The 25,107-nt window shown below is 35.7% G+C and overlaps 1 long non-coding RNA gene across 2 annotated transcripts in view; it reads left to right on the top strand.

The window, feature by feature from the left end:
* LOC134736046 (uncharacterized) overlaps positions 1 to 24,862 on the top strand; it is a 310,045-nt gene extending 285,183 nt beyond the window's left edge. Inside the window, exons 1-3 of one of the 2 annotated variants that reach the window (XR_010119748.1) lie at positions 6,854 to 6,934; positions 13,089 to 13,152; positions 24,699 to 24,862. This is a non-coding gene — a long non-coding RNA (uncharacterized lncRNA). Of the gene's footprint in view, positions 1 to 6,853; positions 6,935 to 13,088; positions 13,153 to 24,698 lie in introns of those variants that run through there. The other variant, XR_010119747.1, reaches the window with a different exon arrangement.
* Positions 24,863 to 25,107: the final 245 nt, after the last annotated feature.

Below are 25,107 nucleotides of genomic sequence, written 5' to 3'. Positions count from 1 at the left end.
TTTTGAACTCATTGGTAATATAGAGACCTCCAAAATGCCAATCATAATAAAACAGCAACAACACCCAGAATCCAAACACTTTTGCAGAGTCAACGTGTACCCGTCTCTGACACTGGAATAAAAACTCAAATTCACCCTCCTGAAAGTGGAGTGAGGGAGCTCTATTTGAAGAAATACTTGAATTCTTATCTTTCCAGAGCCACTGAAAAGTTCCTGACAACATAGCTCAAAATACAGTTTCAGAGCAGTGATTTCACACTGGAATCAAGGGTTTGAAAGGATCTTAAGGTTTACTAGCCCAAACCCTGCTCAAGTTGAGTCTTGAGATCAACCTTTTTTCCCTTTATCAAAGGGAATACTAATCTAGTTTTTATCACAGTCTGCCATTTCTATGTCAGCTGAATATTGTGATGTTCATAATTATTTATGTCAGAACAGACAGTGTGATATTATGTATATTTTGTTCAGGTTAAACTTCAATTTTAGGAGCAGTTGGTTGTTTAGATTAAACAGATTATTAATGATCATTGATATTATGGCAGGGATAATCTACATTTCAGAGATTGGTAACTAGCTTCTTTCAGAAAGACCAGACTGCAGAGCCAGGTTTTTCAAGTACTTCTGTTATTTCTATCAACATCTGAGGCTTTTGATGATTAGCATACAAATGTCAGAAAATAGGCTTTTATTGGTGAAATTTGTTACTTGTTAATTAGTATGCTGTATTGTTAGAAAGGGGCTCTTTCTAGAGAAATGAAACGCATTGAAGATACAAATATGAGTATCAGCTAAAGCATTTTAGAGTCTCTCTCCCAACTTGATGAAAAGGTTTTAGTATGTAGTGAGGCATTACTGTCAAGTTGATCTCAGTTTGAACAGCCGTTTTTTGTGGACTAGGAAGATTTCTAGTGGACTTAGAAGATTTCTAGTTGCCTGAGGTCAACTATAAAGACAATAATATTATGCTTCTAGAGTAGTATTGTGTCTTCCTTTAGTTTCCTTTCATGCAGTGTAGTGGTAGAAGCAACTAATAGGGCAAAGAGCTAAGCCTTTATTGAGCTTAGAGAACAGATTTGTGATTGATTTAGTGCCTGTTTGATAGGGAGTGTTTAATTCATGTATATGTGGCAGAATTTGGTCTGAGACTTACTCTCATTATAACCTGACAGTGAGATTGAAGAAAAGTAGATAAACCTGGCTCACCTCAAGCTTCCTTAATGACAACTCTTATCTACTAAACAGAACCTAAGAGTTGTGCATGATCAAATTGGTTTAGGTCACTTTGCAACAGAATTTCCCTATAACTGCGCTGATTAATAACTGTGAAGTGAAAGTTTCACACAGAAAGGAGAGATGAGCCTGAGGAAGGTGTTTTATTTCTGACTTCAGTCTCCTTGTTGGCATTTGTTGAGTTAATGCCTTTAGGGCTGGCCTATCAGAGGAAGATCAAAGTTTGGGTTCTTATGGGAAATGAACAATATTTTTTGCCTTTCCCTGTGTATCCTTAATTAAAGCCTTTGAGAAAGAGGAGTGTAAAGATTCGATAGAGGAGGTTTTTGTTGTTGTTTTTTGTTCAAAAATATGCTATATATCACAAATTTATGCTTTTTTGTTCTCTTTCTGATTTACAACAGGAAGACCACAAATAAAAAGTTAGAAAAACAGTGATATATTTTTAGTTTCTAGGAGAAAAGTGTGTGTAGTAGAGGGAGACTGAACAAAAAAAAAGGCCTGAGGTATGAGAAATATCCTCTACATAGACCTATTGCAGGACCATATTATGGGCTTCTGAAATATTGGCAAATGGCTTCTCAGAAAAGCTAATAGTCTCATTTGACTCCATCCCCTTGGAATTATTTGAGTCAGTTTAAAAAAAAAATTATAAGTCATAAGAAAGGGACAATAGGACTTCTAGACCAAGTTAGTCTGGAGCATACCCAGACCAAACTTCAGAGAGAAAATAAAGGGATGTAGAGGCAGGTTTCCAGATAATGTTAACAAAAACCTTGTAGATCCTGGAGATCCTGGTCAATTCAATAAAAAGCAATTAAAAAATATATAAATCCTGTAGGCTTGTTCATTTCTGTCTCTGAATAATGAGAAATTATCCCCTGAAAGTTGAGATTTAGACTAAACCTCTCTATGAATATTGCCTGGTTAGCACTGACCTATTGCTGCCTCCACTCTTTATTCCCTACAACCACCATCTTCACTTCTTTGTTTTCGAAACTGCTAAGCCCTTGTATTTGCATTTCCTTTCAGCTGCATTAGTTTCCATTTGTTAATATTCCTCGAGCTTTTCAAATATTGTTGATTTTTCTTTCCAGATTAGTCTATAAACTACCAGCTTCAAGTACTCTGTTGTTTCTGTTTTATTATCAAAGGCTCTAGAACAAGGGTCTAATTTTATTGCTTTGGAATAAAATAGCAGAATATTAGTTAATATTACTTATGTAGCCTGTTATAGATTATTTTAACTAGGAACAGAATGGAGATTTAAAACTAGTCAGTTATTTAGAGTTGTAATTCTTCAATCTCCAAGAGTCTTTTGTGTTAACCTACCCCAGGTGCAGGTTAAAATTAGGTGAATGAGGATAGAGAAGAGAGAGAGAGAAAAAAGAACACAGTACTGCCTTGCTTAGCATTGGTGAGAGAAGGAGACTCTTGTGTAGAACATTTCTAGACAACTATTGGAAGGATAGAAAGATAGTGAAGACTAAGTATGCTTTTTATATAATGGTAGTCTATGGAACTCTTCCATTTTGGAATTGATGATTCAAGGCGTTATCAATTGTCCCATTTGGAATTAATAATTCAAAGGCATTATCAATTGTTCCATTCGAAAATCTCCAACTTTAATGAGGATCCTATCATTCCCATTTACCTTTAAAGGCCTCCCAACCCATGTTCTGTGTAGTCTAGTAGTCTAGTTCTCCAGAATTTACGAAGTGTGGCTCTTATTTGGTAGTTCAAATAACTTTTCAGTGAGCATTATTTCCATACACATTTCACCTTCTGCTTCAGCTTCATAATACTGATAAATTTAATGTATTTTCCTTCCATATTGGCTATTTACAGAGATAGACTTATGTCTTCAATAAATTCACCTTTTATAATTTTCACACATGATCATCCTTGTTCATAGACAATATTTTAATAACATTCATAAATCCAAGTTGGGGACATTATATGGTGCCATGGGTGGAGGGTATTCTGTTTTATTTTTGATGACAGAAGAGCTACTTGCCCCTACCATAATGCGAGCTGATTGATTATAGGAGACTCCTGTAGGCTTTAAAGTAAGCTGACTTTGAGCTGTAGTAATCGAACATTGCTTCCCACGATAGAGCAAGGAAAATGGCAATTGGCTTCATGAGCAAGTCCTTGTCATCTCATTTAAAGACTTAAACTGTTTGTTGGTTAAATTGTTAGGTCACAAATTAGAATCTTGATCTCGTGGTATGGACAAAATATTCAGTCGTCTGGAAATAGACTTTGTAGTCAAGCCACTTTATTAAGAACATTTCTGACACTACTAGCATGATTCCTAAAAAGGAGAGAAAATACCACACAAAGGAAATTTCTACTTTCTACTTGGGGAGCATGGATGTTGCATGCAAAACAATTGAATATTTGAGCGTGTCATTTATAGGACATGTAAATATATGTAGTTTTAATGCCATTAGTATTATACATACTTATTGCACAACTGTTTTGTGCTTACTCTAACTGCATGTTTCTCCCTGGTTTATTATTACATTTATCATTTATACATAGATAACAGCCTGTGTTTGCAGAATATCAATTTGTTTGCTTTTCCTACTGCATTGTGGCACAACGTCTTATGAGATAAACGGTTAAAATTTCTTAATTTGGATTCTAGCATTTGCAACCATTTAAACTAATATTGTGTGGTAACATACTTTCTCTTTATATTTGGAGAAATAAAAGGGTTTCTGAGCAAACGAATACAGAACCAAAGATTAGAATGGCACTGTTTACATTGCTTAGTAAAACAAGTTTCTTTGAAAAAATTTTAAAATACTTATTTGAAATCAAAACTTGGAGTGCTTCTTATTACAAATTTTTATCTGTACTTTGAAGCAGGTTTCCTAGGAACCAACTGTACAATACTCCTTTAGGCTCATTTATATTAGCATGCCTACTTGAGATAATGTAACTGCATTTCTTTACAAATATTTTGTCAATTCAAACTGACTGATACGGTTTGGCTGTGTCCCCTCCCAAATCTCATCTTGAATTGTAGTTTCCATAATCCCCTTGTCCTGGGAGGAACCCAGTAGGAGGTAACTGAATCATGGGAGCGGTTACCCCCATGCTGCTGTTCTCATGATAGTGAGTGAGTTCTCATGACATCTATGGTTTTATAAGGGGCTTTTTCTCCTTTTGCTCTGCACTTTTTGCTGCTACCATGTGAAGAAGGACATGTTTGCTTCCCTGTCCACCGTGATTATAAATTTCTTGAGGCCTCTCCAGCCATGCTGAACTCTGAGTCAATTAAACCTCTTTCCTTTGTAAATTACCCAGTTTTGGTTATGTCTTTATTACCAGCATGAGAGCGGACTAATACATTGACCATTCAAATTTATTTCACTATAATAAGCTGCATTAGAAAAAATACTTGATGAGGACTCAGGTAACGTAGATTGTACTCATAGCTGTGACCATTGCCAACTATATGACCTTAAACAAGTCACATAATTTCATTAGTCCTTGGTTTTCTAATTTGAAAAATGAGAAATGTGTCTTCTTACTCCAAAATGTAATGATTCTTTGCAGTTTCCTAAATTAGTCAGGATTTATGTGTATATCATATTTCGGAAATAGCAAATCTATTAATATATTAGTTGTGAAAATCATGGATTTCTTAACAAAACCCTTCTCAGAGAACTTGCTTCACCCATAATTCCTAATTAGAAGTTATCAATATGATTCCAAACTCTGGCCTTTGGCTGATTGGATTAGAGATGAATACCTGGACCAAGGTGGACCTCTTAGATAATGAGTGTTTTCTCATTTTTTCTTATTTGGAATGAGGTACTGAGTGAGTAGGACAATTAAGCAAAGGGCATTTGAAGAAAAAGACCAAATGAAATTTTGACTGGCAAATTTCCAGTCAAATTTGGAATCTGACATCTCCAAAAAAGTCTAAGCCGTAGTAAGACTGAAAGTATGGAAGATCTGAGATCGATGAGTGAAAACATAGGTCTATAATGAGAAATTGGAGAATAAAGTATATACACAGATAGAAACAAAGACAAGGTAACTTATGACCCACAAGAGACAGGAAAAATGTTTTCAATTCCTGACTTCAGTTTCAGTCCCAGCATAGCCAATTAGTATTTTGAGCTCAGTCCTTGGATGTCTACAAGATTGCCTGTTATATCCATACAATAAACCTGTCTTCACTTATTCTATCATTGGAATTCCGATATGTCATTAAGAAGATTATATAATCACCAACTCATTTTTATTTAAAGTTATATATCAGTATTGTATTAGGTGCTATGGAGGAAGCAAAATTGGAAATAAAGCTCAAGACATGGTCTTTTTGATTAAAATCTTACAAATTGTTTTGGGGTGAAAAACCTAACACACTTAAAAAAGAGTGAATGCTATTTGCCAGTATTTAGTTTATTTTAAATATCTTATATAAAAATATGTAGCACATATAAACTATAGTAATACTATGTATATGTTTCAGTCATTATAACTGATATGTGCTTATAATTGTTATACTGTGAATAAAAATAATTTATACAAATATATGTACATGATATTTGTTGTAAATTTGTCTGTGTTGCTTGGAGGATGCATAAATATTCACTGAGATCAGTGCTTGGGGAAAAATCGTGCATTGTTCCTTCAATACTAACACTTCTATTTCATGTAGAAATCAAGAAGTTAGGCCGAGTGCAGTGGCTCACACCTGTAATCCCAGCACTTTGGAAGGCTGAGGCAGGCGGATCACAAGGTCAGGAGATTGAGACCATCCTGGCCAACATGGTGAAACCCCGTTTCTACTAAAAATACAAAAATTAACTGGGCGTGTTGGCATGTGCCTGTAATTCCAGCTATTCAGGAGGCTGAGGCAGGAGAATCGCTTGAACCAGAGAGTCAGAGGTTGCAGTGAGCTGAGATTGCACCACTGCACTCCAGCCTGGTGACAGAGCAAGACTCCGTCTCAAAAAAAAAAAAAAAAAAGAAAAAAAGAAATCAAGAAGTTAAATTGTTTCTCGTGATTCACGCAGAATATGATATGAATAGGGAAACTTGAATTGACCCTTATATTTCTATGAGAAGTTTTTCATTTAGTATCTTTTCTCAACTAATTCTGTGAAGTCTGTATTGTTTGTTGTTTGTGGCCACGGAAGTCTCTATACAGTTTGCTTAGTGGTCAGATAATCATTAGACAGAGGTTTCCTTAAGTGCCTGGTACCAATATGTCTGCCATTCTTTGCCAACTGGGTGTGTGTGTGCGTATGTTGGGGCATGCTTTTTATACTCAGCCAGTCAGTTTACAATTCTGCCTTACCCTTCATTTCCTGTTAGTTCAGAGGCTAAAGGTAAGCCTGAAGTGAGAGTTTAGGTCTTTCTTGGGCATGTGCGCAACTTTACACATGTAAACAGCCTTAGTCATGTGTGCGGCCTTCTAGATTCCCAGGAATATGTCAGAGATTTTCAAACCCCATGCACATCTCATTCTCCAGCTTCTCCTTTGAAGTTTTTGGTTAGCCTAGTGTTTGCACTATCTCTTATCCACTGCCTCAGCTGAGATGTTCAACAACTGTGTCTGATGATTTTTTTCCAACAGAAATCCCCAGAAAAAAAATTATGTTTGCACTGAGCAAGCTTCAAATCTGGTCACATAAGGAAAGTCTCATAAATGGTGTCCTCCAAGTAACCCCCAAAGGTAATTACGCTTTTCTGGTAATTTGTCTTTTAAGGAGCTCCTAACCCATTCTATCGTCTCTACATGTTGCGAAATTTCTGGTTTTCACCATAATGAGGGATTTTTTTCTTAGAGCTAGTATGGAGTTTGGTAGGAGGTTATAGGATAAGGCAATTTAAAGAACAGCAAATTCAGCTTGCTGTTCTTATTGAGATTCAGCTATTTTTCTTGAATAAACACTACCTAAATTGCTGCAAGGATCTGGTTAATTTACAGAGTTCTGAAATTACTGGTTATGCCACTTTTTTTTTTTTTTTGCAAGTGTTCTCATTGCTTTTACAAAGGACAGAATTTTCAGAGCTCCATACTCTACCATTTTCACTGACATTACCTCCCCTCCTTTGTCTTTCCTTCTATTTTCTCTCACTACAGAGAGACTTTCTCTGCTTCAGCTTGCATGTAAACAATCTTATTATCAACCCCACATTGATAAGTTTATTGTACCTCAGTTCAAGTGACAAGTCTGAGTGAAAATGAAACCTCACAACTCCCATTCCAAATTCTAGAGAGAGAGGTAATCTGATTGGTGCAATTTTTGTGCAATATTCAACCTTGTCCAATTCAATATGGTCAGGGTGACAGTGTCATGTAACATTAACATGGAATAGAGGAGCATTGCTCTTAGAATAAGAACGTATTTGGCCTTGTTAGGAACATGAAATGGTATCTATTACATGATAATATCCCTAGATCTAGCAAAGAATAGAGTCAATATACTGTAAAATTATGAGTAAATGAAGCATGAAGGAAAATATTAGGAAATTTTAGTTACCACAAACTTGTATGAAAAGAACAGAAACTCTAAAAGGGGAAAGTCTCTTTTATTATTACTATCCAGAGGTGACTTATTAACATGTTGATATACACTCAGCCATCTGTATCTATGGGTTCAACATCCATGGATTCAACCAACCAAGGATTGAAAATATTAGAAAAATAAACAAAAAAAACTATACAACAATAAAATAATACAAATTAAAAACAATATAGTAAAACAACTATTTACATAGCATTTACATTGTTTTAAGTATTATAATTAACCTAGAGATGATTTAAAGTGTACAGGTGAATGTGTGTAGGTTATACACAAATACCGTATCATTTATTTAAGGAATGTGAGCATCCATGAAGTTTGATTTCCATGGGGTTCCTGGCACCAATTCCCCTCTAAAATAGAGGGACAACTGTATATCTTTCTAGCCATATACAAATATGTTCTGAGAAATTTCCCATATCATTAAATATCCTTCTAAAATTTGAAAAATTAAGGATTCCACAGTATTCTCTCTCTAATTCCAAGGTTCTCTAGGCCTCAATAGTCATGGGTAGTAATGGTTTCACCTTAACCATTATAAATCAAATTTTATGAGTTATTTTCTTTACATGCATAATGTAGGACTTCAAATATCCACAATGTATTTTCAATTTTTACAGGAATTTTGTTAGTCATGATTATTAACATTATTCTACATAAATCATTGTGTATATATTTATACATTTAGAGTTAATTCACAGAAATTTTTTTTACTACTTGGTCAAAGAGTATGAATATGTTTGATACTATTGTAACTTGCCTAATTGCCCCTTAGACTTTATTTTTAACAGCTTTCTTGTAATGGGATTTTCTAAAATCTGATATAAGAAGCTTCTCCATGTGTCTAAAATCTTTCTTGCACCAACTTAAGTAAGCTATCCTTCTGAATGTTGTACGATGTTTCTTGAAGAATCTACATTTATTGCGACAAATTGTATAGGCCATTCACCCCCAACCCTGTGAGGTGAAAAAATCATCTATTGGGTATAATGTTCACCCTTTGGGTAATGGGTACACTGGAAGCCCAATTCCCACCAGTATGCATCATATCCATGTAACAAACATGCACACATACCCCCTCAATCTAAAATAAAATAAAAATGTTTACAAATAATAATATTTCAATTGTTACATAATAATTTGCCACATCAATTTACTGTATAATACCAACATTTTTGTTTTATTTTTAATAATGATTTTATATTCTGCCTAAAGAAATTTTGCATCCATGAATGAAGATACTCTTTGTGGTATTATAGCTACTGAAGGAATGTTATTGAAGTTCCCGAAAGTGTAGAGATGACTGTTTACTACCTCTCAATGGGTATCTTCTCTGGGTGTAAGCTCCTGTTTTAATCTTCAATTTTCAAGGCAATGTTCATTCAATTTATGCTGCTGCACATTCAGAAAGTCAATTTATCAAGAATCTCTGATCTTGGACAATAATTATGGTATGCTCCCTAGAGTTACATGTCTTTCATTTGACTGCTTGTTTAAACTGACAAGTCTGTGTTTTTTCTTTCTTGGATCTTCTTGTTTTATTTTATAAGTGTAAAACTGCAAGAGATTAAAGAGCCAGTATGCATAGTAACATCAATAAGTGCAAATTTTGTAGCGAAGATGTACAGGTTTTGTTTGAAAGACTGAACTTTACCAGATTAAATTGAAATACAGTTTGTTTCAATATGGCTGAGAAGAAATAAACAGTCTGAAGCTGGGTAGTTCATTGGTGGGAACATTATGCCAAATACTACTAATTTTAGCAACAGTTTTCATTCAATTTCTTCAAGCTCTAATTACTTATGTGTAAATAGAAATCATTCTAGTCTCCAGAGTTTCAAAGAAATATCATATTCCCTATCCTTAAGAAGTCCCCTTTTTTCCAATCTACAGATTCAAACAGATGAGTCTAACAGGTGACCCTTTATATAAATTGAAACATAAGCTATGTTAATATAGTTATTAGATTAAGTAGTATACATAATTTACTTGCATCTCCCCAAATCTTTCCAGCCTCTGAACAGAAGGAGCAATGATATTCAAATTTCCTTCACTCTTGCTTTCCTTTATGTCAGTTTCTTACATGGACTTCTTTGAGTGAGGAAATACACGTTTAGGTGTTATTGTTGTTTCAATGGATTTCCTAATCTCCTGCAGCATCCTAGCGCCATTCAGTTGGGTACTTACATAGTAGCACAACTGAGGCACTGAAAGTGCCACAATATGCTGTAAAAAAAACTATCCTTCTTTTTACGTTACCTTCTACTTTGTAACAGAATAATGTGAAAACTAACATCACATAATCCTCAGTGGAGGAGATATGTTCTCTTTCTCCAGAATCAACTGGAGGCAGTGACTTGGATACACTCCATATCCCCTCAAGTAGACCCTTAAAAGTTTGAGACTGGGTCAGGGAAAGGAGTTTACAAGTTCATTTTGGCGAGATCAGAGGCAGGCAGAGAGTTAGGAGGCTCCTGCAATGGCCCAGGTTAGGGATTATGGTGCCTGAACTGGGATGTCAATAGTGAACATGGAGAAAAGTAGATGGATTTGAGACATGTTAAAGAGTTGGAAGCAAAAGAACTGGTGTGTGTGTGTGTGTGTGTGTGTGTGTGTGTGGTGTGCCTTGTACCAAGTGATGTGCTTGCCACTGAAAACATGCAGGCTAGCCAAACATGGCTTCACTTTAGTTCCTTTCTAGACACAGGACTTGCTTCAATGCCTGCCCTGACATCTCCTTAATAGTGTCTATCCCTGAGCATTTCTCAGAGAACTGTGTTTCACACCATTCCCCACCCCACCACTCACTTGTTCTCTATTTCTTTTCTCTTAGGCTAGACAAAGGCAGAAAAATGTCCCATTTGTGGCCAAAATAGTAGCGGTAATATAGCCACTCTTCTTTTTTTGCTTTGAGTGAAAGCCCAAGGAAGCCTTTGTTTTTCTCATGGAATCTGAAAGTCTGAAAATGAGATATGAGCTGTTATTGTATTCTGAGACCCACTACTTTCCCAGCTCAAAAAGGCCTTATATGCAGTCAGTAATGATATAGATAGAGGTCAGTCAGAGATAAGGCCATCCCTCTACTTATGTCATTTCTTTGCTCACACATACGAGCATATGTTGTTAGATGCAGCCAGGTCACTTATTGAATGCTTTAGTGTTTAGAAATTTCTTTTTTTTGAATCAGAGTCTTGCTCTGTCACCCAGGCTGGAGTGCAGTGGCATGATCTCGGCTCACTGCAAGCTCCGCCTCCCGGGTTCACAACATTCTCCTGCCTCAGCCTCCTGAGTAGCTGGGACTACAGGCACCCACCACCATGCCCGGCTAATTTTTTTTGTTGTATTTTTAGTAGAGACGGGGTTTCACCGTGGTCTTGATCTCCTGACCTCGTGATCTGCCCGCCTCGGCCTCCCAAAGTGCTGGGATTACAGGCGTGAGCCACCGCGCCCGGCCTACTGTTTAGAAATTTCTTTCACCAGATACCCGAAACCATCACTCTTAAGTTCATGTTCCTCAGATCTCTAGGAAAGGGACACAATGCTGCCAGTTTCTTTGGTAACACATAACAAAAGTGACCATTGCTCCAGTCCCCAATAAGTACCTTATCTCCATCTGATACCTCATCAGCCTTTATTTTAGTCCTTTAACCAGTCCCTAGGGAGTTCCAAATTTTCCCTCCTCTTCCTGTCTTCTTCTGAGCCCTCCACAGTGTTCCAACCTCTGTCTCTGTCCTTTACCCAGTTCGAAAGTTGCTTCTACATTTTCAGGTATCTTTATAGCAATACCCGACTCCAATTTTTCAATACAGTACCAATTTTCTGATTAGTCCATTTATACTTTGATATGAAGAAATAACAGAGACAGGTAATTTATAAAGAAGAGAAGCTGAATTGGCTCATGGTTCTGCAAGCTGTGCAGGAAGTATGGCAGCATCTACTTCTTGGGAGGCCTCAAGGAGCTTTTACTCCTGGCATAAGTAAAAACAGGAGCAGGCATGTTACATGGCAGGAGCAGGACCAAGGGGGGATGTTACATACTTATAAGCAACCAGAGCTCATGAGAAGTCACTCAGTATACAGCACCAAGGGGGAATAGTGCTAAACCATTTATAAGAAATCCACTCCCATGATCTCATCACCTCCCACCAGGCCCCACCTCCCACACTGGGGATTACAACTCAGCATGAGATTTGGGTGGGGCACAGATCCAAACCATATCACTGACTTCACCAATTTAGACTAACAAAGTAAGCAATGAATATGGAGGTTTTGTTTTGATTTATACGGAAGATTTAACAAATGTCAGTTACTATGCTAGACTCCAGAGATGGAATAGTGGCAGAAATTAATGTGATACAGTCTTTGCCCTTAAGGAGGTTACAGACAGCTGTGACTAAATAATTACATTATAATGTCGTAAGTCCTATTTCACAGATACTTATTAGTGCCATGGGATCACAAAGGAGCAAATAACTAACTCTGCCTGCATTAACGAACTAACTAACAATGAGGGTTTAAACAGAACAGGTGTTATTTTTCTGAGACCCAAAACAGAAACAGTAATTTGAAAAATTAACCAGTCTTTAAACTCATAAATGCTTTGTGTGTGTGTATATACAAAAGTCGTGTGTGTGTGTGTATGTATACACACACATAACTGTGTGTGTTGAGTATTTCAGGAAATACATGCTGCATTGCATGTTTTAGAGAGATAGTACCTGTTTTATTTAAGAAAATATTTTTAGTGCTTTTGTATTATTCATTTTTATTTATTTAACATAAAAGTGTTTATCACATTCACCTATTCATTAAAAACAGTTCAGAATGTTTTTTATTTGGCAAAACATCCTAACTACATTTCCTAAGTTTTGTTTTATAGATGTGTTCTTTTTAACACAAGTTAAAGTAAAACCACTGTGTTTAAGTTGTTCTTTTATAGACTTACCTCCCTTCACTCATTTGAGCTTGAGGAGGCAGAATACATCTAGATATATGAGTAACAAATGCGGCCAAGCTAATATATCTTAGTCAGTTCTAGGCTTTGAAGAAAACCAATTTTAACCTTGGAAATTAATTGGAAATGTGGGAAACTCTGACAACAGGAAACTGGTAACCAAGGCCACTTAAATTGGGTTATAAATGGAATTTCAAATGAAAAATGCTTTAAGATTTGATGGAACTAAGCAATCTAGTGACTCTAGTTTCCTAGGAAGAAGTGTTAAACTTCTTGACTATGGAAGAATAGCATATCCTAAGGGAGATTATAATTAAAGCATAACAGATTGTATTTTTCTTTTTCAGAGGAATTACAAAGATCAAGATGAATTCAGTGAAGTTTCCCATAGGACTGTTCAAAGATCTCCAGGTAAAGAAAACTTTGTTTTGGAAACTGGGGGAAAGAGGAAATGGAATTAAACAAGAGTCCGTTGCACAAGTTAAGAATTTTAGAAAAGAGATAAAGGGAGCAGGAAAGTGAAATGAATTCATGCTCACAAAAGCAGTCAGAGATTAAAAAGGGGCACTGGTGATGGGAAGCCTTTATGATTATATGACAGAGAGATCAGAAACAGGATGGATTAGCTAATAAATTGAAGAAACTCCAATTAAAAATGACTATTAAGTATGTGCATTTTCAAGTATATATTTAACAATAATAATTCATTTCTTTTCTAAGAGTTATTTGAGCAAGTTGGAACTAATGGATACTAGGCAGAAAAGTGAACAACCAGGAGCTAGTAATTAAATGTGAAAAAAAAAATTACATTAGGGAGTAGGAAACATCTAGGTTGGATTCTCATGTCCTTTGTGTGAGTTCTGTTTTTATCACAGTATAAAAAGTTCAGTTCTGTTCCTAGGCAGCTAAGCAAAGTAGGAGAGTAGCAGTGAAAATCAGATACAAGCATCTTTAGAAGTATAGTAAATTCAGTATGGTTATGTCACAAGATGGAGATTTTACAACTATTTGAGAATTTAGTAGTTATGCATAAGATAATGTAAAACAATCATTGAAAAATGTGTTTGAAGGCATAATTAGTAGCTGGTCTCCAATAGGCTGTTAATAAATACTTCTGATAGATCAGATACTATTACCTCCCAAATTACAGTACTTCAGGGAGAGCTAGTTGCATTAGACATACATATATCTCTCATGTATTTTGAAATAGCCCAAGGAATGGCAATAGAAAAGATAAAGTTGGGTATTTTAAGTCTTTCTGATCCTTGTTCTTAGAATATTTACAACCAAGCTCATCATCCAAACTTTCCTAAACCTCTTCTGTATCAAAATTTTATATATTCATGCCTAATCCTCTCAGATACTAACTCTCTTCTAGCCAGCTAATCAATTAAACAAAACTACTGTGATCTAGTGATGCTATATACTTCTGGGTTACCTTTCTGAAGAGTTAAGAATTTGAAAGAGGGTCTTCTGGATATTTACGACCTCAAGTTAAGAGAAAAATTTTATTCTGATAATAAGAATTCTAGAGAAATATGGCAGGGCATCAGGACAGATTATTTGGATAGGCGAAGCTTTCAAGCATCTTTTTAATCATATTACACAAACTCATTTTTGTCTTTCAAACTAAAATTCATTGAGTATTTCATTATACTGTCTGCTATAATCTGTCTTATAGGTGTTTCACATGACTTAACTAGCTTAATTCTCTTAAAATAACTGATTTACTGATGGAGAAATGGAAACTCTATGATTAACCTGCCTCGTGTTACACAGCCAGTAAATTGCAGAGCGGGGACTCAGACTCATCTCTGTCTGGTTCCAGAGCTTTAGTTCTTAACCACTTTTCATAGTGCTTTTATATTGCGTTAACTTTTCGTGGAATGTTATAAGGAATGGGATAGGGCCAAAATATCTGAAAAATCTTTTATCCTAAATGTTGTTTATGTGTAGAAATATCAGTTAGAGAACTCCTGGCTTTTCTGCATTCCCCCTTATTGTGCCTCCTACTCGGAAAAAGAAGAGTTAATTATCCAGTTGGTAAATTTAAGAGAAAGAATTGGGCATACAGAACTCAATACGTTCTCCCTTTCTCTTTAAGCTCAGTCTTTCTTCAGGGACCATCCATTTTGCTAAGCTGCTTTGTGCCTTAAGTCTTTGAAGGCCAGGCTCTTCTAAAACAGAGAGAGGCCAGCAGCTTGCCACACACTATGACTGAGGCTCAGCATTAAGAATTCCACCTTTGACACACATGTAATCCAAATTCTTAAATAATTTCATCAATAATAATGTTGTCATTTAGTTCTTCAGCTGCCTTATCCTTCTTCAATCCCCAGTTGGTTCAGAACTCAGTAGTGCAAAAGGGGTGTCAATTACTGATCACTTCATACCACTAGAGTTAATTATGGTTAAGATTTAGAAATCATGTTGTTTAGTAGCAGAGAATATAGCAACCAGAATTTATTGACAGAGAGACAAACATTTGGACAGTAGAATATATCTAGATTATGTTACTTTTTCTCTCCACTAATGTATCTGGTATTGTTTTATATGTAATACAAATTCTTCTCTTGGTAAAATTTTTGTTTACTTGTTTTAAAGTATTATTTGACGAGTTATTCCAAGTGTCATTGCAGGGACAGTGTTAATTTAGTGTCTTCATTTGTTATGAAATAACAACAAATATATGACTAGATTATTTTAGCAGAAATCCTTTGCTTAAAACATTTTAAAGGTTTAGGTCAACTATAGAAGAATGGGTTTATGAGGCCTAGTAGTATCAAAATGGTGAATTTCCTGTAGTACTCAATCTGGCACTTGCAGCCATATTGTCTTCTTTTGTTTTCTGATTATTTCATATGTCTCAGTATTATCTTCCTAATGAGATTAGAAATTTATCAATACCAAGGACAACACATAATGATTGATTTTTATCTTTTAATCTCAATTCTTGCCACTTTCAAGAATGACCAAAGTTCTGAGAATGACCAAAGTTCTGAGTGAAAGAAAATTTATTAACTTGAAAGGGAAAAAAATGTAATCAGGTTAGTTATCCACAAGTCACCATGTTTTCTACCTTGAATTATTTAATTTTAAACCAGTTGTTTTAATGTTGGAAAGATATGCTATATGTACCTTTTCATAATCGAGCTCTTTGGAGTAGAGTGTAGGTAGCATCTTTTATCAGTATTTATTCACACAACTTCTAATTAGAGTAACAAACATAGATGAAAATCTTTATGATATTTCCAAAACTTTGGTAGGACTGAGTAAGTTGGTAAAGATGTCATGGGATGAGAGGACACTGCTTTGATATGGAAAAGATTTACTCTTTGTCACTGTCAAATTCAGCACATAAATCATCTCCCAATATCCCTGGAGAAGTAGTGCCATTCATGTCAAATTATGTCTTACGGTTTTCAGTGCCTTTCCAAGGTGGATGATGAAAAGAGGTGAGCTATGTGACTGATGTCAGCTAGTAGGTTTTGGTTGATATCAGACGTCCAACTTATATAAGGAAGAGCATGCCATCTTCTTCTGGAGAATCTCAGTGTTGCTTCAACAGTTATACTTTATGTATGTCCACTTACTCTTTAATATTACATGCTGAATAACAAGTATGTGAAGATCACACTGTTTTGAACTTGCACTTTTTTTAAAAATGTCAGTTTTTGCATAGTATAATGCAAGTGCTAGTTGCCTTGTCTGGACCTCTAAGCATTATTTTCTTACTTTAAGAGGTGAATTTAAAAATCCCAATGGAAGCGAGTTAAGCTTTGGAAAAGCAGAAAACACTGAATCGTCAGTTAGATGACTTTGGCTCTGTGGGTGACTATGATAGTATTTCCCAGCTGATAGCAGACCTTTTTCAGGAGTCCAAATGCCAATTATTTTTGTGACTTCTTCCAAATCTGTTAAACACTTTGTATTTCAATTGTTTCATTTAAATATACACAATGATATTTGAAATTTACTATGTTGCACAGGACCAACACCTTCTGTGAATGTCTAATAAATATATTTTAATAGTGTTATTAAGGATAATAAAAGTTATGAAAGGAATTGGAGGGTTGTCATTTAGTACTGATGACTAACAATTAACATCAAAAGTTAATTTGTATGTATCATTAGACAGTCAAAAATTATTACGTGTTAATATGAAATGGCATTACTATTTGTCAATAAATAAGGAAAAGTTCTCTTAATTAAAAACATCATTTTCTATGAAAGAAATTGAGCCCTTATTCTGTACTTTTAAAATAAAAGTGTTGCAAAACAAAATTTTGAAAATGACAATTATGTACAATTCCCTGAGATATATTTTTACTCTGATTTCTTCTTGTGAGTCTTGTAAAATACTGTTTACATTTAAAATCCACTTTGAAGTGAAAATGATTAAATAGGGTCCTACCTCAGAGTCCTTACTGTCTTAAGCTATATGGAGTAAATGGGAGGTTTTCAGTTTTGCAGCATCAATAAAACAGTTTGTTTTTAAATAAATTCAATATAATGGGACATTTCAGGTCTCCAGAAGACCATCGGAGGGAAAGAAAAGTGAGAGGAAGAGAGGTAAATACTCTCTACAAATTGGAAGTTTCAACCATGGAAACAAAATAATGATACCTGCTACCACACAAAGACACGTAAGTGCATAGCCACAGACCATATAAAGCAACTACACATCAAGACTACAAGGCAACTAGCTACCAAGACCACTACAGGAACAAAGCTTTACCTATCAATATTAACCTTGAACATACGCAACCTAAACACTCCACTCGAAAGACACAGAGTGGCAAATCAAAAAATCAAGACCTGACCTTCTGCTGTGTTCAAAAGACTCATCTCATAAGTAATGACACCCTTAGGCTCAAAGTAAAGGGATACAGAAAGATCTATAACACAAATGGAAAATGAAAAAGAACAGCAATCACTATTCCTATGTAAAATAAAATAGACTAAACCACCAACAGGAAAAAAAAGGATGAAGAATGGCATTATATAATGGTAAAAAGTTCAATTGAACAGGAAGATTTCACTATCATAAATAAATATGCACCAAACATTGGAGCACCCAGATTTATAAAACAATTACTACTAGATCTAAAAAAAGACTGACACTCACACCTTAAAAGAGGGGGACTTCAACATGGCACCATCAGCATTTGACAGATCATCAAGGAAGAGAACTCACAAAGAAATTCTGAGCATAAACTTGACAGCTGACAAATTGGAGTTAATAGAAATCTACAGAACACTCCACCCCAAAGCCATAGAATATACAAAATTATCATCTGCGTGTAGAAGATACCCTAACACATTCAAAAATATTAAAATCATATGAAGCATACTCTCAGAGTATGGTGGAATAAAAATAAAAACTGATATCAAGATGAACTTTCAAAACCATAAAAATACATGGAAACAATACAATTTGCTCCTCAATGACTTTTGGGTAAACAATGAAATTGAGGCAGAAATTTTCAAAATTATTTGAAATAAATGAAACGAGTGACACAATGTACCAAAATCTCTTGTTAAGAGGAAAGTTTATACTGCTAAACACCTACATCAAAAAGATGGAAATATCTTAGATAATAAACTAATGTTACCCCTAAAGGAACTAGAAAAAAACAAGAACAAACTAAACTCAAGCCTAGCAGAATAAAAGAAATAACTTAAATCACATCAGAAATAAACAAAATTGAGACTTACAAAACCATACAAAGGATCAACAAAATGAAAAAAAGTGATTCTTTGAAAGAATAAATGCTACCAATAAACTGTTTGCTTGATTAACAAAGAAAAAAAATGGGAGAAGATCCAATAAAGGACAGGTAGAAATGATAACGGTGACATTACAACCAATCCGACATAGATACAAAAGATTTTCAGAGATACTGTCAACATCTGTATGCGCATAAGCTAGAAAATCTGGAAAAGAAAAATGAATACATTCCATTCCATACACAACCTGTCAAAATTGACCCAGGAGGAAATAATAACTTTGAACAGATTAATATCAAGCTACAAAATTGAATCAGTAATAAAGTATCTACCTGCCAAAAAAAAAAGGCCTGGACTAGATTAATTCACACACAAATTCTACCAAATGTACATATAATGGCTGGTACCAATTTTAATGAAACTATTCCAAAACATTGAGGAAGAGGGACCCCTCCGGATTATGGTATCATCCTGATATCATAATCAGGTATGGTATTATTATGATAGTATAATCTGGCAAACACATGACAAAAAACAAAACTACAGGCCAATATTTCTGATGAACATAGATGCAAAAATCCTCAGCAATATATGAGCAAACTGAATCCAGTAGCCCATAAAAGACGTAATACAACACAATCAAGTAGACTTATTCCTGGGATGCAAGGATTGGCAGATCACGAGGTCAGGAGATCAAGACCATCCTGGCTAACACGGTGAAGCCCCGTCTCTACTAAAAATACAAAAAAGTTAGCCTGGCATGGTGGCGGGCGCCTGTAGTGCCTGTAGTCCCAGCTACTCTGGAGGCTGACGTAGGAGAATGGTGTGAACCCGGGAGGTAGAGCTTGCAGTGAGCCAAGATAGCGCCACTGCACTCCAGCCTGGACGACAGAGTGAGACTCCGAGGTCAGGAGATCAAGACCATCCTGGCTAAAATGGTGAAACCCAGTCTCTACTAAAAATACAAAACAAAAATTAGCCGGGTGTGTTGGCAGGCGCCTGTAGTCCCAGCTACTCGGGAGGCTGAGGCGGGAGAATGGCATGAACCTGGGAGGCAGAACTTGCAGTGAGCCGAAATCGCACCACTGCACTCCAGCCTGGGCAACAAAGGGAGACTCCGTCTCAAAAAAAAATAGAAAAAATAAAAATAAAAAAATGGATGCATAATTAATGCAACAGGATTGAGAACCTGTATATAGAGCCACACACCTAATGCTGGGAAAACTGGCTAGCCACATGCAGAAGAATAAGACTGGACCCGTACCTCTCACCATATACAAAAATTAACTCAAGATGGATTAACGATTTAAATATAAGCCCTCAAACTATAAAAACCCTAGAAGAAAACGTAGGAAATACTCTTTTGAACACAGGCTTAGGCAAAGAATTTATGATTAAGTCCTCAAAGGCAAATGAAGCAAAAATAAAAATTCACAGTTGGAACCTAATTCAAACAAGGAGCTTCTGCATAGCAAAAGAAATGGTCGTGGAATGAACAGACAACCTACAGAATGGGAGAAAATATTTGAAACTATACATCCAACAAAGGACTAATATTCAGAATCTACAAGGAACTTAAACAAATTAACAACAACAAAAAACAAATAACCCCATTAAAAAGTGGGCAACTTTGGGAGGCTGAGGCGGGTGGATCACAAGGTCAGGAGATCGAGACCATCCTGGTCAACATGGTGAAATCACGTTTCTACTAAAAATACAAAAAAATTAACTGGACATGGTGGTGCATGCCTGCAGTCCCAGCTACTTGGGAGGCTGAGGCAGGGGAATCACTTGAACCCAGGGTGGGGTGGGGGGGCGAGGCGGAAGTTGCAGTGAGCTGAGTTCGCAACACTGCACTCCAGCCTGGTGACAGAGTGAGACTCTGTCTCAAAAAAAAAGCGGGGGGGGGGGGGGGGGCGGGCAAAGGACATGAATGGAAACTTCTCAAAAGAAGGAATACAATCTGCCAACAAATATACTTTAAAGATGCTCAAAATCACTAATTATTAGAGAAACTGAACTCAAAACCACAATGCAATACCATCTCATACCAGTCAGAATGGCTATTATTAAAAAGTCAAAAAAAATTACAGACGTTTGCAAGATTGCAGAGAATAGAGAAAGAACTATGAAGAGAACTACCATTCACCCCAGCAACCCCATTACTGGATATATTTGCAAAGGAAAATAAATTGTTCTTCTACAAAGACACCTGCACTTGTATGTTTCTTACAGCACTATTCACAATAGCAAAGACATGGAATCAACCTAGGCGCCCTCCCATCATCGATTAGATAAAGGAAATGTGTTATATATACACATTTGTGGCTGAATACTATACAGCCACAAAAAGGAACACAATTTTGTCCTTTGCAGCAACATGGATGCAGCTGAATGTCATTATCCATAGTGAATTAACATATTTTTACTTGTGAGAGCTAAACATTGGGTACACATGGACATAAAGATGGGAAAAATAGCACTGGGGACTCCAAAGTGGGGAAGGGAAGGAGAGGGGAGAGGTTAAGAAACTATCTTGGGTACTATGTTTCACTATTTGGATCAAGGGTTCAATCAAAGCCCAAATCTCAGCATCATGCTATATATCCATGGGACAAACCTGCCCGTGAGCCCCCTGTATCTAAAATAATTTCTAAAAATAATTTAAAAAATAAAAACAATAAGATATTTAAATGGTTACAAAGTCAACAGTTTCATTCTGTTGTGAATTACTATTTTCTATCATGTGGGACCAGCCACACTGAAGTGTGATTAGATCATTGAAGACAAAGCGTATCCTAAAATATATGGAGACGTAGAAAAGGGAGGAAAGAGAGTGAAGGAGCAAACATTACCATACTCTCTATGCTAGCTGCTTCATAGATGTCATCACAGCAGAGACAAAAGGACTGAGATCATGAGGACTTCATGATCTCCAGAGAGGCAGAAACAAGTGCTATGCCATTTATTGCCATTATCCTTCTCCCAAATGCCAATGCCATTTATTAGGCTTCCAATAGAAAACAACACACTTGTTTTGCTGTCTGATATGACTCAACTCCTCCTATCCCCCAACAATCTACTTTTGAAAGTTACTGTATCAACCCTTTATTTCTGCACTCAACCTTAGCAATCTTACCGTGTTAAGTACATGCTGATTTCAAAATTCCTGTCTATATTACTAAGCAATAGAGTGAAAATTTACATTCAAGCAAACGATGCCTCCGGCAAGTCGTTTCATCAAAATAAACTTTAAAATATATCTTAGTCATGATTGGTGAAAAGAGACAAATCAGGTGGCTCCTGGGATGTTGAATGTCTACTTTCACTAGGGCGTCCTTCTACAGAAGGTATTGTTGAAGGTTTTTTTTTTTTTTTTTTTAATTTCAACTACTTTTTAGCCTCATGTGTTTAAGATGAAACACCATAGAAATGAAATATGCATACTTTGAGCTAAGACAACTGGAAGAATTATAATGATAATTAAATCAGCCTGGATGGAGGTGGAGAGAATGATTAAGAAGTAAAAACGTTTTCTGGAGGACCTGAGGTAATATCCAAGTGTTAATGGCTGAATAATTGAGTTTGTGGGAAGAACTTTTAGACACAGAGGTAGCATTAAGCCAAGTAGCAAAGTCAAGCACCATCATAGTGAATACAAGTAAGTAAAGGGGAATAGGAAATGTTGGAGCATAAAGTATAAATGAGGAAATGAGACTGAAAAGGTAGGCAATTATTTGATTTCTTGTTTGGGCCAAAGAAACAAGAGTTCAAAAGAGTATTTCCTACGTTTTCTTCTAGGGTTTTTATCCCTGACACATCATAAGAAAGAAACCTTGGTATTATTAATCCTGTTGTAAGAATGGATTTGCAGTGATTATTAATTAATCCTGTTGTAAGAATGGATTTACTGTACTTCATTACTAACAAGTTTTGTGACAATAGCACCTCTGGGGTAGGCAAGCTGTGCAAAATTTAGAGCATCAGAGTCAGATTGCTATGCTTGGAGTTCAGATTACCACAGTTCAAATCAATTGAAAAAAATAAAATTAAGCCTAAAAGAATGTAAAGATGGTTTATGTGCTATTTAAAATTAATGTCTTATACATCTCCAGCTGAATCAAAGTTGCAAATGGAGGAATATATATATATATTCATAGCATGACATCAAAAAACTTTGTTAGTGTTTTCCCTAGGAGGAAAATATTTAATAAGTCAAACTTTTGATTTGTGAGTAAATTGTAAATCTGATGTTAATAAGTATCTGTCAAGGGAGTTTGGTATTCTGAGATTTGAAATTATGCAATGGATAGAACTAATTTTTAATAGCAAGGTATCCTGTAAATATCTGTAGGATGTATTTTCAGCACAAAAGTACTTGCTTTGTTGCCTGCATTAAAAGGAAATGCAAAATAAAAGTGAAATGTCTTTGCTGTCTCATACTTTTTGACAACTGTTTCCTAATCACAATAAATAATAATACTTGAAGAAACTTTTCTCACATTTATATTTTATTTTAAAATTCTATTATGTATCCAAGAAAGTTAGCAAACTGTCAGGTGAGTTGATTGTCCCTTCACAAACTGCAATATGCTTGAATATCCAGGTTTTTAATTTTTTTTTTTCTTGCAGGCATCTATATTTCTGCCTATATACCTAAACAATAGAGTGAAAATTTAAATTCCAACAAACCATATACTTGGCAAATTGTTTAGTTGAAACGACCTTAAAATATTTGAGTCATGCCTAACAAACAGAGGAGAATCATGTAGAGTTTACGGCTGGGCCTTATAATTTGTCCACACTTCTTAGGTTTAATAAATCAAAGGGGGTCCTTGAGCCACTCACTGTGGAAACCTTCTCATTGAGGTGGTTCATTGGCCAAATCTCCAAGTTCTAGTGGTGGCTTCATTTGCACATAAAGATGTATTTAAATTCCTGCATTCTCTTTCTTCTCGAACTGCAATTTTACATCTTATTTATTCTTTTTCAATAAAATATTTTTCTCATAATATTAGATAGAAACAGTTGAAGAATTATTTGTCCTGGACAACAGATGTTTGTAGAGCTCCTGTTATCACACGTTGCCTACACACAGGAATGCCCTATATAAATAAGTTAGTTATGACTGAAAATATATTTCATTATCCTATTTGATTCAGCCAAAAAGATAGAGTGGGCTGTGTGATAGCATAAACAATAAAATTCAATTAAAATGTTAGGCTGAACATTTTACATCATATAGACAAAAAGATGTAACGATGTCCTTGGATTTTCAGCTTTTTAATGGGCTCTTTTGGTATCTTTTAAAGGCAGCCAAATTTAAAGCCTATACTCTTTTCAAGGTCTAGTGTATGACTCATCTCCAACATATTACTAAGAATGTATTCTGATGATTCTCAGACTTAGACTTCTTCCTGCACACACACACACACACACACACACACACACTAGCTCTCTAGCACACATTTTGTAACACATGGACTTGATTTTTTCCTCTAGTGGAACATTTTGCCAAATGTTTTGCAAATGAGGTCCTGGAGGACAGTGGATTATTCTTTTACGTGTTTGAGTACACTTGTGTGTTTAGTAGAGTGCACAAAATAAGTGCTACTCATTGAATGAATTAACGAAATGACACAAAACACCTGGGCTACTTGAGTAAAATAGTATTCTTTGCTGCAGTAGATTCATGGAAAAGTGCTTGCTTCTGATTGTGTTCTAAGTATGATCTTCATATTATTTTCCAGAAATTCAGTGGAGTTTCAGGAAAAGTATACCAGGTAATGTGGATGGCGGTGATTATCTTTTTGTGTGTATAGGAATTAATCTCGGGGACATTTCTTAAATACTCATCAGCAGTGATTCATCCCCTGCTCTCTCTGAGCCATGGTGAAGTATCTCTTGAGTGGAGTAATTGTTTTGTTTATGCATTCACTGCTGCAAATGCAAGGAGTTTCCAGGTGATATGCCTAATTGCCTCTTTTTCCACCAAACTGCTGCACACTTTTCAATGGTTTTATCTTTAAAGGGAGCATCTCAATCTGTTTCTCTAATTGAGAACAAATGCCGTCTTCTAATTAAGAGATTTGTCAATGCAAGCAATGGGTTCCTGGTGTGTACTTTGCGGCAGGCAGAAGTTGAATCTAAGTATGCATTACTTTTTATCCCTCCAACATTGAGTCAATCGATTGTGTGGGATAATTTTTCCTTTTTTTTTCTTTTAGGCCTGCCATTCATGCATTCATGTGAGAGAGACACTTTGGGCCTAAGAAATGAAGGCCAATTCATGTGGAGTCAGTCCTCTTATAACCACAGTAGGATAGAACTTGTTTCTGAAACCTTCAGAAGGACTAAGCCCTAGGCAAACAGCCCCAATGAAGTCAGCTCTAAGGACATATTGAGGTAAGAACTAAGGAAAATTCATATGTTTTATTTCCCTATTGCTTTTAAAATCCAATTCAAAATGTATTACCTATCAAGAGAGAATTCTTTATAATTTTGTGAAAATGATTCATACGGCTCCGAATATGTATTTTATTTGTCCCCCTTTTCCCCTCCCATTTACTCCTTCAACCACAGGTAAATACTTTTTGCCATGACCTCTCTCTCTGTGAAATCAAACTAATATGCTAA

The sequence above is a fragment of the Symphalangus syndactylus genome, chromosome X, assembly GCF_028878055.3.
Source record: "Symphalangus syndactylus isolate Jambi chromosome X, NHGRI_mSymSyn1-v2.1_pri, whole genome shotgun sequence".
In the NCBI taxonomy this organism is placed as follows: domain Eukaryota; kingdom Metazoa; phylum Chordata; class Mammalia; order Primates; family Hylobatidae; genus Symphalangus; species Symphalangus syndactylus.
Note: the sequence above shows the minus strand (reverse complement) of the source record. Positions and strands in the feature narration are given on the sequence as shown.